This window comes from Falco rusticolus, chromosome W (assembly GCF_015220075.1).
Source record: "Falco rusticolus isolate bFalRus1 chromosome W, bFalRus1.pri, whole genome shotgun sequence".
In the NCBI taxonomy this organism is placed as follows: Eukaryota; Metazoa; Chordata; class Aves; order Falconiformes; family Falconidae; genus Falco; species Falco rusticolus.
In genome coordinates this window covers 19283144-19295779 of record NC_051209.1, presented here as the reverse complement: position 1 = coordinate 19295779, position 12636 = coordinate 19283144, and positions in this window count along the sequence as shown.

Sequence of the window (12636 nt, the reverse complement as noted above, 5' to 3'; positions counted from 1 at the left end):
AGATCAAAACACAGAGTAGTGTTTTTGTCTTGAATACAAAGCATGTGTTCCTTGCTTCACTCATTACAGACATTCCAATGTCTGCAAAAACTAAAGGGCAAAAGATCTTTGCCTCCTTTTCTGTCTGTAAAATGCATCTATTCTGCTCACCCAAAGAAGTACTGGTCTCATGGAAAAGGTGATTGTGATCACTGTTAAAGAGCACCTCTATTATAATGTGTGCCATACACGGAGGGCGAATTATGACCAGACAAACAATTCTGGCATTTCTTAATGTTTGAGAAATTGTCTTACAATCTTAATATCCTTTTCTGTAAGCAATTTCTCAGTGGTTTTTGTTTTGTTTTTTTTTTTTTTAATGCAAAAGACATTTTAATGTAATTTAATAATGGCTCCTTCCATTACTCTTCTGCAGTCTTAGGTATAATGTATCAGCCTTCCATACCTGTATTAAGAGGGATTGACAGGAAGATGAATGAACTTTATAATGGGATGCTGGAGTCACATAACACCCAAGTACATTAACCCATCTAGAAAATATTGGTAGCTGTCTAACAGGCAGTATTGAAGAAATTACACATTTGTTTGCATTTGTGGGGTTGTATTTTCCAGATGTTCAGCTTGTTATTTAACAACTCAACTTAAATATACCGCTTTAAATATAATTTCTCTTACTTTAAAATAAGCTAAGGCCTCTGGAATCAGAAAAAAACCCACTCAGATCTTCTGCAGCAAAGAAATCTTGGCTGATCTTGGCATATTTCCATAATGATTACCTATCATGACTCAACTGGAAGGGCTGGCATGACTAGTTGTAATCTAAAACTGTTGTTTTGAAGTTTTGCACTTTTAAGGGATAATGTTCTGGTTTCTCTGATGAACTAAAGATTTGAATCCAAAAATCACATTCAGAAAACAGACATCCAAATTAAATATTAAAGAATGTCAATATCGAAATTTAAAGTCTAAATATCTTTAAATGTTCTCTCAGGTTTTTAATTTTAATTTTATATTTTGCTACTTGTGTATATATTTTTCTATACTCACAACTGTGGCAATTAATCCATACTTGTCATTGATGGCATACCTTTCACTGAAATGTCTATCGTATGAGTGGTGAGTTATTCTGTAGTTAAGGAGTTCAGACCAATGTGGCAAAGTAAACAGTTTCTTTGCAGTCTCATACCTCTTGGATTTTTTAACGCTTATAACTTTCCTGAGACATTGTCTTGGTTTAATCCTGGCTGGCAACAAAGCACCACACAGCCACTCACTCACTCCCCCCCCACAATGGAATGGGGGAGAGAATCAGAAGGGTAAAAGTGAGAAAACTAGTGGGTTGAGATAAAGACAGTTTCATAGGTAAAGCAAAACCCGTGCACGCGAGCAAAGCAAAACAAGGAATTCATTCGCTACTTTCCATTGGCAGGCAGGTGTTCAGCCATCCCCAGGAGAGCAGGGCTGTATCATGTGTAATGGTTACTCAGGAAAACAAAAGCCATAACTCTGAACGTACCCCCTTCATTCTTCTTCCCCCAGTTTTTATTGCTCATGTGCTCTACTTCTGGAACTGCAGGCCTGTAAGACCCCAGAATTTTGTGCATACCACTCATTAAAATTGTATAAACAAATGATTCTATTTCTACAGCTCTGAAAACAAGAGCAAGTGGGGAAGAAAGTAAAAGGTCCTTATTCTAATATTTTTTCTACTGACTTTAGAAGCACCAAATATTTTTCTTCCAATGCAAAGTAGGAGTATTTGTATGGTGGCAAAGAAATACTTCTTAATGAAAAATTTCACCTGGAGCAATGTGGCAACACAAGTCGAGATGGACATAAACCCACTATTTCTACGTGGCTGGGTTCAGACAAAATGGCCAAAATGGCGCTTTATTGTTTTTACATATTGCTTATATATCTTAGATAGTACATGTGTCAGATGCTGATAGGCTTTCTGTCTTCTTCTTCTTGCTTGCTATTTGCTGTTGATGTAGGTGCCCGCAAGCTGTGGTTCTAAGTTCGGGGTTTTCACATCCTATTTAAATGCTTGACATTTTTGTGGCTGTCTTAAAGGTACACGACTAAGTCTTCAAAGTGAACTAAGTTGTCTGACCCAACAGAGCAACGCAAATGTTACAGTACTGTGAACTACAAAGATTCTCCAGGAGATGAAAAGTTTTAAAATTGTTGCTCTGTGTGGAAAAAGAAAAAAGTAAAAATTAAAATTAAAAATAAAAGATTTTAAATATAACAAACATACTGGAACTAGAATGTGTTTCAAATTCTTTTTGCTCCGGCACTCCAGTGGGAAAAAAATAAAGAAAATGTAAAATCATTGTGATGCTGGCTATTTCCTTAATATAAAAATGTGGGGGGAAGGGTGGCTAAAATGTTATGATAGCTTTACTAAAATAAATTATAACGGACTTATTTTGCCAAGAGTATTTTTTTGTAAATAAGCTTTTTCCATATCCCATGTCCAACAGAAATGTAAATATAGTTTTCTTATTTCATTATGTATTAAAGAAAAAAAAACAACAACAAATGCATGAACAACCTTTCTGCCAGTACATGGGGACATGATGGTGAAATGAACCCATGCTGATTAAAATAATAAAAATGTCAAATTGGAAACAAAATACAAAGGGCAATATTAAAAAAAGTAAACAAATAAAAGGAGATAGAGAAAGCACAAATAAATCGAAGAGGGTCCCCCGTGGAGAGTTGGCCAAGTCACAAAAATCACACCAATATGGCTACATGCCGTGCTCACTTTATTAAACAAACAGGTTATATTTATAATTTAAACCGACCGCTCACCCAACTTTACACACAGGTGATTGGATAAAAGTCTCTGGTCACGCGGGCGTCGGTGTCGCTGATTGGTGGGCATGCTGCAGGAGCCTGATCAGAGTATGCCGATGAGAATGTGTTGATTTCACGGTTCCCAGGACTTGCTCTGCACCTGGCTTCTTGTTTGTGCATAGCTTGTTTTCCTTCTCACACTGCTTGTTCCAGGACAATTTAAAACTGCTCTGCAGCTTCAACTAACAGGCCTGGGTTGTCCAACCCAGACAATGGCAACATATGTCCTCGGTCCTTTAAAAATCCCTCTACATATCCCCCTTTTTTTCTTTTTGGACAACCCATGTCTGCTTCACAATAGATGTTAAACCTTTCTTCACACAAGAAAATAAACAGCTAAAAACTACAAAAAATTACAACAATGTTATAAAACAAAGCATATTCCTTCCATCAATAACGTCTTTAACCAACCTGTTATCCCCAGTCCTCTCAACCATTCATCAAAGGGATTATCATCAGCAAGAATATGCTTCATGTTTCCCTACAGTTGTGACAACTTCTTGTGCATAGATATGGAATGATCGGAAAGGTTCATACAACACATCTCTTCAAAATCCTCACAACCGTGCCCATGTGCTAATAACAAAAAATCTATTGCAGCTCTATTTTGCAGTGTAGCATGCCTACCACTATCTACATCAAGCAATAACAAACTTAAAATCTGCCATGTAAGATTTAATTATTTCTCTCCCCAGCACGCTAACCTTCGCATATTCTTAGAATTTAATGCTGCCATTGCCCCCGGCATAAATATGGAGGCTAGGACATTTGCCGTTATAGACTGTAGATCGACTCGGTCATTACATGTTTCATCAGAGGTGCGCAGTGCCCTCCGTGATCTATGAGATTGTGGAGTCATTTTCAATAAGTCTTTCATATGTGGAGCAAAGAAAGTCAAACGCCCTAAATAACATGGTCCACCGACAGGATACAAAGGAATCCCTGGCCACACTCTGTCCCCACATATCAGAAAGACTCCAGGTGGCAACTGATAACCCCCTGATACATCTACATGGAAACCCCCAGTTTTCAATTCACCCCAAATAGGTGAACCGGTTAGATTTTGAAACCCTGTATAAAACCCCCGTTCACCTTGACGTGTCAGCCATAACTGCCACGGGTCACCAAACCAAATTACTCCAGTGCCATTCACGGGTTGATGTGGTGATGACATGTGGGTACAGTCTGCCATTAACTTATTAGACTATATTGGTATAAGCTTGTACTGTGTATCTGAAAAAGGCATTCATATGGCCAAAAGACTGCCAACTTCTTTAGCTGTAGCAGTCGATGCTATCTTTCCTTACATTTAATTCTGAAATGCAGCTATCATATGACACCTCTTCAGTGTTTTGCAGTACTGTATATTATAATTCATTTAACTAATTTTCTACTTTAATTTTTCCATTTCCTACTAGAATCACTGATAACTTACCAACTTCAGAAACAGTGAGTGGTACGAAATCTCTTCTGTTCTATTATATTTGTGTGACATCTGTTTGATGCTTACAGTGACTTCTACTTCCCAGTGACTGTCTGCATTTTAACCTAAAATAATTGAAGAAATGTAAAAAAAAATAATCTCTTTTCTGATAGCATTATTTTCTCCCAAATGCAGACATGAGGAAAAAATAATGCTTAGAAGTTGGATACCATAAAATGTAAAGGGGGGGGGGGGGAGTCATAGGTAAGAAACATTCATAGAAACATTGACCACTACAAAGCATGAAGGATTAGTTCTTTAAAAAAAGGTAGCAAGCTTTAATTCTCCTAGATGTTAGGAATTTCTTTTTTTCCTGAAAAAAAAAGTTCTTTTTGCATTTGAAGAACCAAGTCCTGCTCTCTACTTAAATGTCCATACAAGCAGCATTTAATTTACCTCAGTTTATATATTTTCAGAGTTTAGTGCCATGAAAACCAATTAGAAATATAAAACTGACTCAAATTCTTAGTCACTGAATCAGTAACAATTTGTAGAAATGAAGGACTACAGGCCTGGGGCACAAAATTCTATAAAATTTATAACAAATAATTCTTTTATTATGTAAAGACTCATCTTAAATTCACTTCTTCTGGTGGCCCTTCTGGTAATCCACAGATAATCTCATAAATATGAAGGTACTATTGTAGTCTTGTTCATACCGTTGTTGAACTTTGATTTTTATCTGCCATGAATCATATGACTGTGCAATTTAGTGTGCTCTTCACTCTATCTGTGTAATAAGAATACATGCTGAAATTATGGGATGCACCTAACTACACACCATTGCAACCTACATCCATGAATGGCTCATAGTCTTTTTTAGCTGAGACAGCAAGGCTCATACATTTTTATTTTCTAAGTTGTCTGTGGGCTTCTAGAAAAACAAAAATAATAATTTCTAATGCTTATACAAAAAAAAAAGCATAGAGTATTTCTATCTTTCTAGGCTGTTAATATTTTCTTGGAATAGTAATCAATATAACCTTGGAACAGCAGCAATGATTCATATGTTATTTATTTTTAAAATCCACTTTTTTTGGCAGTCAACAATAAAATACATAACTTGGTTCACTGAGCTTAGTTTCTTTCCTGTGTTGCTTTTGCCCAGCAAGATACAATGTCTGCAAGGATGGATCAGGATATTATCCGTGGCATGGCAAGTTACCCCAGCTGTTAACCATTAGGGTTGTAATACTACCAGTACAACATTACTATTTCAGGTAGAATTGCCTGCAGTTGGAGACGTTGTGTGTCTATTAAAAAAAATTACATATTACCAAGAATGCTGGAAAAGCATAAAAAGGTCAGTGAAAACCATTCCCTTTTCTTAGCATACTAACCACCAAAGATGGCCTGACACGAGATGTAGCAGATGATCCCCCCTTTTGCAAGATGGGCACTTAATGCACAATGGCTCATGGATTTCTGCTATGCTGAGGTTACTCTATAGTATTTGTATATTCTGAAAGTATCTTATAGACAAGCAGCTTATTCATATATATTTCACTTAAATGAAGGAATATATTCACAGCACAGCCAGCTATTTTGGCCTTCAGTAAAGCTATATTATGACAGTGCAGCTACACTATATTCTAGTCTATATATTCTAGCTTCAAGATGATCATTAAAAATTTAGAGTATATACAGATACACTGAGACAATCCTGATATGTGGTATTTATCCTGTAGCTCTGTGAGTAATTTTGCCTCCTTTCCAGCATATAAGTGAATAGTTTACAATACAATCCATGACAGAAAGAAAGCAGAGTTTCTTCCTGGCAAATCCCTGTCAAATTTATGCCACTGGTTGTTATTAACACCAAATTATGTAAAAGACATATCAAACAGTAGTAGAAGTCAGGTCAGACAACACCCTCAAAAGCTGTAATCACAAATAACATCATGAAAAGACTGCAGCTAAAAGTAATTAAACTCTAAATTGTTAGGGTTTAAAGGCTTGCAACAGAAGCTCCACATGCACCTCAGAAACCAGTAGTTTTCACATGTTATTTCCCTCAGATACAACTTCAACAGAAATCACAACTGCAATTTAACAAAGGTAAATCATGCAGTTGGGCATGAATCCATCATTCTTAATGCCTCCTCGTTAATCCAGTTTATAATCAGCAACAGAATTAATCTCCTAATTACAAAAGTCACCATGTAGTAACAATAGTTACAACTAAAGCAAAAGCAAAGATAGACAACCTTTGGCTCAGAAGCTCCTCATATCTAAGATTTCTCCCCTCCATGTATTAGCTAGTTAAATAAAGATATTGCCTCTGTCTTGTAATCACATAGCCCTGTAATGCAGTATTGCCACTGCTAGGAACAGTCACAAGCTTTGTACTGAACTTGCAAGGCCTCAGGGCTGAGGCTTGTCAGGCTTGCTCCAGCTGAACTTTCCTTGCCCTGCCTGCTTTACTAAATTTAGCTGTGACAGCAATTTCTCTAACTGACCAGATGTCTCTGTCTAATTTGTTTTACTTTCATTATCTTTGTATGGTACAACCAGATAGCAGTTATTTAATGTAGAAAGAGGTATTTACAACTCTAATATAATGATGTAGTGTAATGAAACACAGGCCTTGAGAAGTAGAGATCCAGGATGCACCACAGAGGAGTACAGGCATGGGATTACATGAGATAGGGCACTGGCTTGACACTGGAGACCCCAGCAGCTATGAACAACTCCCCAGAGGTCTGTTAAAGAAATGCAGGCTTGGGCCTGGACAAAGTTGGTTTTAAGGGTAACAAACAGAACAAAGAAAATGTATCTTACATACATAAAAGGCACCACATACAGTTAATTCAGATGTAGCATGAAGCTGAAGGATTGCAACAGACAAGCATATATATTTCCCAATGGGCAGGTGCACAGCAGTGGCAGCATGGTGACCACCTGGCAAAAAGCAGTGTCCTCTGCTGTAGAAGAATGGCTGCAGAAGTGTGGCCATGGAATCCCTAAAGATCTGCACAATCCAGGCCTGGTATTAGAATAGGCCTGGAATTAGAATTGTGCTGAAGTTGTTGTACTGAAGTTAACAAGAAAGTAGCCTTGATCTATTCTTGAATCCTGAGACCAAGTAACTTTGTTGTACTAACAGGCTGTGGCTGTAACAAGCTGCAGCTGTTGGGAAGGCAGGTGCAAGGCCAAGAGAGATAGGGAGCGGAATGGGAATATAGGGAGTAGCAAACTGCAAGGCTGACGCATAGCAACGCAAATAGCTACATGGATAGAATGCTTATTTTAGTCATGATAATTAGGGGTGTGAGAACAGCGCGCTCTTAGAGGCTAATAACCAATTATATTTTTGCTTTGGGAATATGCATGTGTATTGAGTCTATATAAGTAGTGTTAAAAACTAATAAAGTTGAGCAAGATGCATAACTCATATTGAGTAATTTCTTGACTCCGGCAGACCGCTCTCCCAACAGTCGGGAAAACAGACGGGAAAGCTGGTAAAACTCTGCCTTTGCATTGCGACAGTGGGCTTTGCAAATTGAGAGTCGCTAGAGAGGAGGTCGAGCAGGAAGGCGTCCGTAAGGAGTAAAGGCGTCTGAATCCAGCATAGAGCTTCTGCATGGACCTGCACCGGTAAGACCGTTTTTCCGTCGATAATGGAAAGGGAGGCGGCACTCACGCTATTATCTGAGATTCTTACTAAGCAAGAGGCTAGCGTGAGCACAAAGAAGCTCCATGAGCTCTGTAGGTGGGCGAATGAAAAAGGACACCTAAAAGACCCGCAATTGATGTTTAGTGTGACTGAGTGGCGAGAGACTGGGGATTCCCTTTGGGATGCGACCCTTAGCAGCAGCAAGTTGGCAAAGGACTTGGGAACAACCTGGTGGGAGGTCATGAACCATTTACCATCAATGGTTGTGGAGAAAAAGAAGGCTATGTTATCGATTTGTTAATAAGTTAAGATTGATTGACTTTATTTGTTTGATTAATTGATTTTATAAAATTATTTTATAGAATAGAAAGATAGAGGGATAAGAAATCTATTTTAATGAAACTTAAAGTTGCACAGCAAAAGCTGCTATGAGATCCTCTGTACATCCCGTACCAGGGCTAGAAGAATGGGCTACAACCACTGTTAAAACTTTGGTAATAACTTCAGGGTTTGAAAGGTTTCTTTGTATTTGACCAGTCTTCTGTAGGTAGAAGGTGTATTGAAGTGTCAGAATATGAGATGAATGGAAACCGAGGAGAGTCGACTGGAACAGCTTGTGCTTACCTGCCAAGAAACCGTGAACTTTAGTAAAAGGTAATTCCGGCAGGGGGAGATCACGACCACCGACTCATATACCACCTACCCAAATCGTACCCCAGAGCCATTTCTAGACCTTTCTAAGCTCTACTGCGCAGAATCGGATATAGGAGGAGAATATGTTAATGCTTTGCGGGAAATATCATGGTTATGCATGAATACTTAATGAATATGTATGAATAAGTTCTATATATGGTGTCTAATTTTGAGACTTGGTGTGCGTTGATCGTGAGAGGACTCGCTCACGCACCCGGCCGTCAATAAAGAAGTGTCTGCTTATCTACATCACATTGGTGTCGATAAGTTCTTCATTCCGAGATTTCGGTAACAGTTTTGGCGACCCAGATGGGACCTCGCTGAAGGAGACCGGAGTAGTCGGGGACCTGATCGGTTCCAGCCGGCACCGAGGATTTCTCAGGGATACCCATTGATCCCCGATCCATAAGGCTCTTTGCGAGGTTCCCTGGATTTTTGGTAAGACACTTCTTTTTCTAATTGTAGTTAGTGGGTTAGCGTCCCAGTAAAGTAAGTGCACTAGAGGAAGTGGGTAGGAGTCCCACTATAATAAGTGTATGGTAAGGAGTGGGTTAGAGTCCCACCGGTGGGTTTGAGTCCCACTGAGTAAGTCTGCCTGTCAGACGCGGTGAAAGCTGCGCAGGGTAGGACTAGGAGTCTGCCCGTAAGACATAAGCGAAAGCTATTGCAGGGTTGGACAAAAGTGGAAACAAGAGAACCTATATGCTATAGTGTTCTCTAAAGTAGTGCCTCTAACAAGAAGTTAGAAGGGTTTTGTGGGTTTTTTTTTGATACGGAATGTTTTCTTGTGTTTGTGTATTGAGGTGAAAATTAAGAAGTGTATAATATTGTGTTTTATGTCTTTGTTTAAAGTAACTGTGGGAAAGTGTGAGTGTGGCTGTAAGGGTGAGACGTGCAATTGAGCACAAAAGCGAGTGTGGAGAGTGGATCCGCGGATCAGAGTGACAGAGTTGAATAATTGTGTATTGTACTGTGAGTGATTATACCAGGGCATCTAAGTTAACTCGCTTGTTTAAAAGTAAAAGCATGGGTAATCTTGCTGTAAATGACAAAATCCCGAAAAATTCTTTGTTGGGATGTTTATTGGCACATTGGGGAAATTTACATGATGATCTGCAAAAGAGCCAGATGATTGAGTATTGTAATAATTTGAGTATTGTAATAATTGGTGGCCTTTGTACATATTGGATGATCAGGAAAAGTGGCCCATGAATGGGACACTGAATTATAACGCTATTCTGCAGTTAATGCTGTATTGTAAAAGAGAAGGGAAATGGAATCAAATGCCAAATGTGGATTTGTTCTTGTACTTAAGACAAAGAAAGGATTGGCAGGATGAATGTAAGCTAACTATTAGAGATAATTTGGTAATGGCTATAACTTCTGATAATAAGAAAGTGGGGAAAAAAATGCTGTTCAAATTGTGAGATTGGGAGTGGATACAGGAGCGACATTTTTTTTTATTAAATACCTGTAAAGGAAAAATTGGAACAAAACCAGGCCATTCCTGCAACCCCTGGATTTGAAATTTGGAAATAAGATAATTACACATGAATTTTTGTATGTGCCAGAATGTCCGATACCCTTCTTAGGAAGAGATTTGTTATCCAAATTAAATGCACAAAGTGTTTTTGACGAAGGAGAACTTTTCTTGAAAATACCTGAGTCAAAACCGGGAGAAATCCTGATGATACAAGAAAAAGTAAAGGAACAAGAAATTCCACCGGAGGTGGATTTGGCAGCGATCCCTACTGTATGGGAAACAAATATTCCTGGTAAATCGAAACTAGCAGAACCTGTTAAAATAGATTGGAAGGAAGGCGCAGGAACAGTGAGAATTAAACAAGATCCAATCAAATCAGAAGTGAGACAGGAATTGAAGAAATTGATTGATACATTTTTGGAGTATAAAATTTTGGAAGAATGTGAATCTGAGTATAATACTCCTATTTTACCAGTCAGAAACCCTCGGGTGAATATAGGCTGGTGCAAGACTTGAGAGCAGTAAACTAAATAGTTCAGGATATTTATCCTGTAGTAGCAAACCCTTATACACTGTTAACAGCATTAAGGGAGACTTATCAGTGGTTTACAGTGCTTGATTTAAAAGATGCTTTCTACTGTATACCTTTGGAAAAGGAAAGTAGAAAACTGTTTGCTTTTGAATGGGAAAATCCTCAAACCGGGCGAAGGATGCAGCTGACACGGACTAGATTACCCCAAGGATTTAAAAACAGTCCAACTATTTTTGGAAATCAGTTAGCAAAGGAACTTGAAATCTGGAAACAGGATAAATCAAGACCTGGGCATTTACTCTTACCATATGTGGGTGACATACTGATTGCTACAGAAGAAAGATTTACTTGTATACAGGTGACTATTGACCTCTTTAATTTCCTGGGACTAAATGGGTACAAGGTATCCAGGAAGAAAGCCCAAACAGCCTACCAGACTGTGATATATCTGGGCTTTGAGATTTCAAAAGGACAGCGACAATTAGGAAAAGATCGCAAAGAAGCTATTTGTGGTATACCTGAGCCGAGAAATATTCCTGAACTCAGAGCATTTTTGGGAATGACTGGGTGGTGTCATCTTTGGATTATGAACTATGGGCTAATAGCTAAACCGCTGTATGAGGCCCAAAAGAATTCTCCCTTTGTATGGGGCCCACCACAGCAAAGGCTTTTGTAGAGTTAAAACGTGCCTTAATGTCTGCACCTGCTTTGGGACTTTTGGATTTAACCAAAGATTTTCAGTTGTTTGTTCACGAAAGGCAGCACCTTGCACTGGGAGTGTTAACCCAGAAGGTAGGAAGCTGGAAATGACCAGTCGGATATTTCTCTAAACAACTGGACACAGTGAGTAAAGGGTGGCCAAACTGCCTTCGAGCAGTGACAGCAACAGTGATGCTCATGCAAGAAGCTCGGAAATTGACTTTGGGAAGAACAATAACAGTCTATGTCCCACACATGGTGATAACTGTTTTAGAACAAAAGGGGGGACACTGGCTGTCTCCGAGCCAAATGATGAAGTACCAGGTAGTACTGACTGAACAAGATGATGTGATTTTAAAGACAACTAACCTGGTAAATCCTGCAGTGTTTTTAAGTTCCATACAGGAAGAAGGACAACTGGAACATGACTGCTTGGCTACCCTCGAGTATGTTTACTCCAGTCGCGAAGACTTGAAGGATGTACCATTGGAGCGATCAGACTGGGAATTGTATGCTGATGGAAGCAGCTTTATGGGACAAGGAGTCCGATACGCTGGATATGCGGTAACAACAGAGACTACAGTTATAGAAGCAGGAGCATTGGCGAGTACTACATCAGCCCAGAAAGCGGAACGTATTGTCTTGATTCAAGCCCTAGAATTAAGTAAAGACAAGAAAGTAAATATCTGGACAGATTCAAAATATGCCTTTGGGGTAGTGCATGTCCATGGGGCTTTGTGGAAAGAAAGAGGGCTATTGTCCTCTCAAGGATCAAACATTAAGCATCAAAAGGAAATTATACAATTATTGCAAGCAGTTCAAAAGCCAGATCAAGTAGCAATCATGCACTGTAAGGCACATCACATTGGGAATACAAAAATAATAGCTGGGAATAATTTAGCTGATAAAACAGAAAAAAAAAAGAAAAAAAAAGGTAGCAAAGAAACAAGCATTGCAAATGGCAAGAATTCCTTCTCAAACAGTAACCCTTCCTAGGGAAAAACAGAGATTCAGAGGAAGATGACAAATTGGGTCAGTTATTAAACGCTAAGAAAAACTTAGCTGGGTGGTGGATAACTCCTAATGGACAGGTAGTAATTCCACCTCTTGTGATGAGAGAGATAATTCAAACGAGGCATCAAGAATGTCACTGGGGGGCAGAAACCTTAGTAACACCTTTACGAAAGCAGGTAAGATCAGTTAAGATGTTGGGAATAGCTAAAATGGTAACTGCAAAGTGTGAAGTATGTTTGAAAAATAATCCA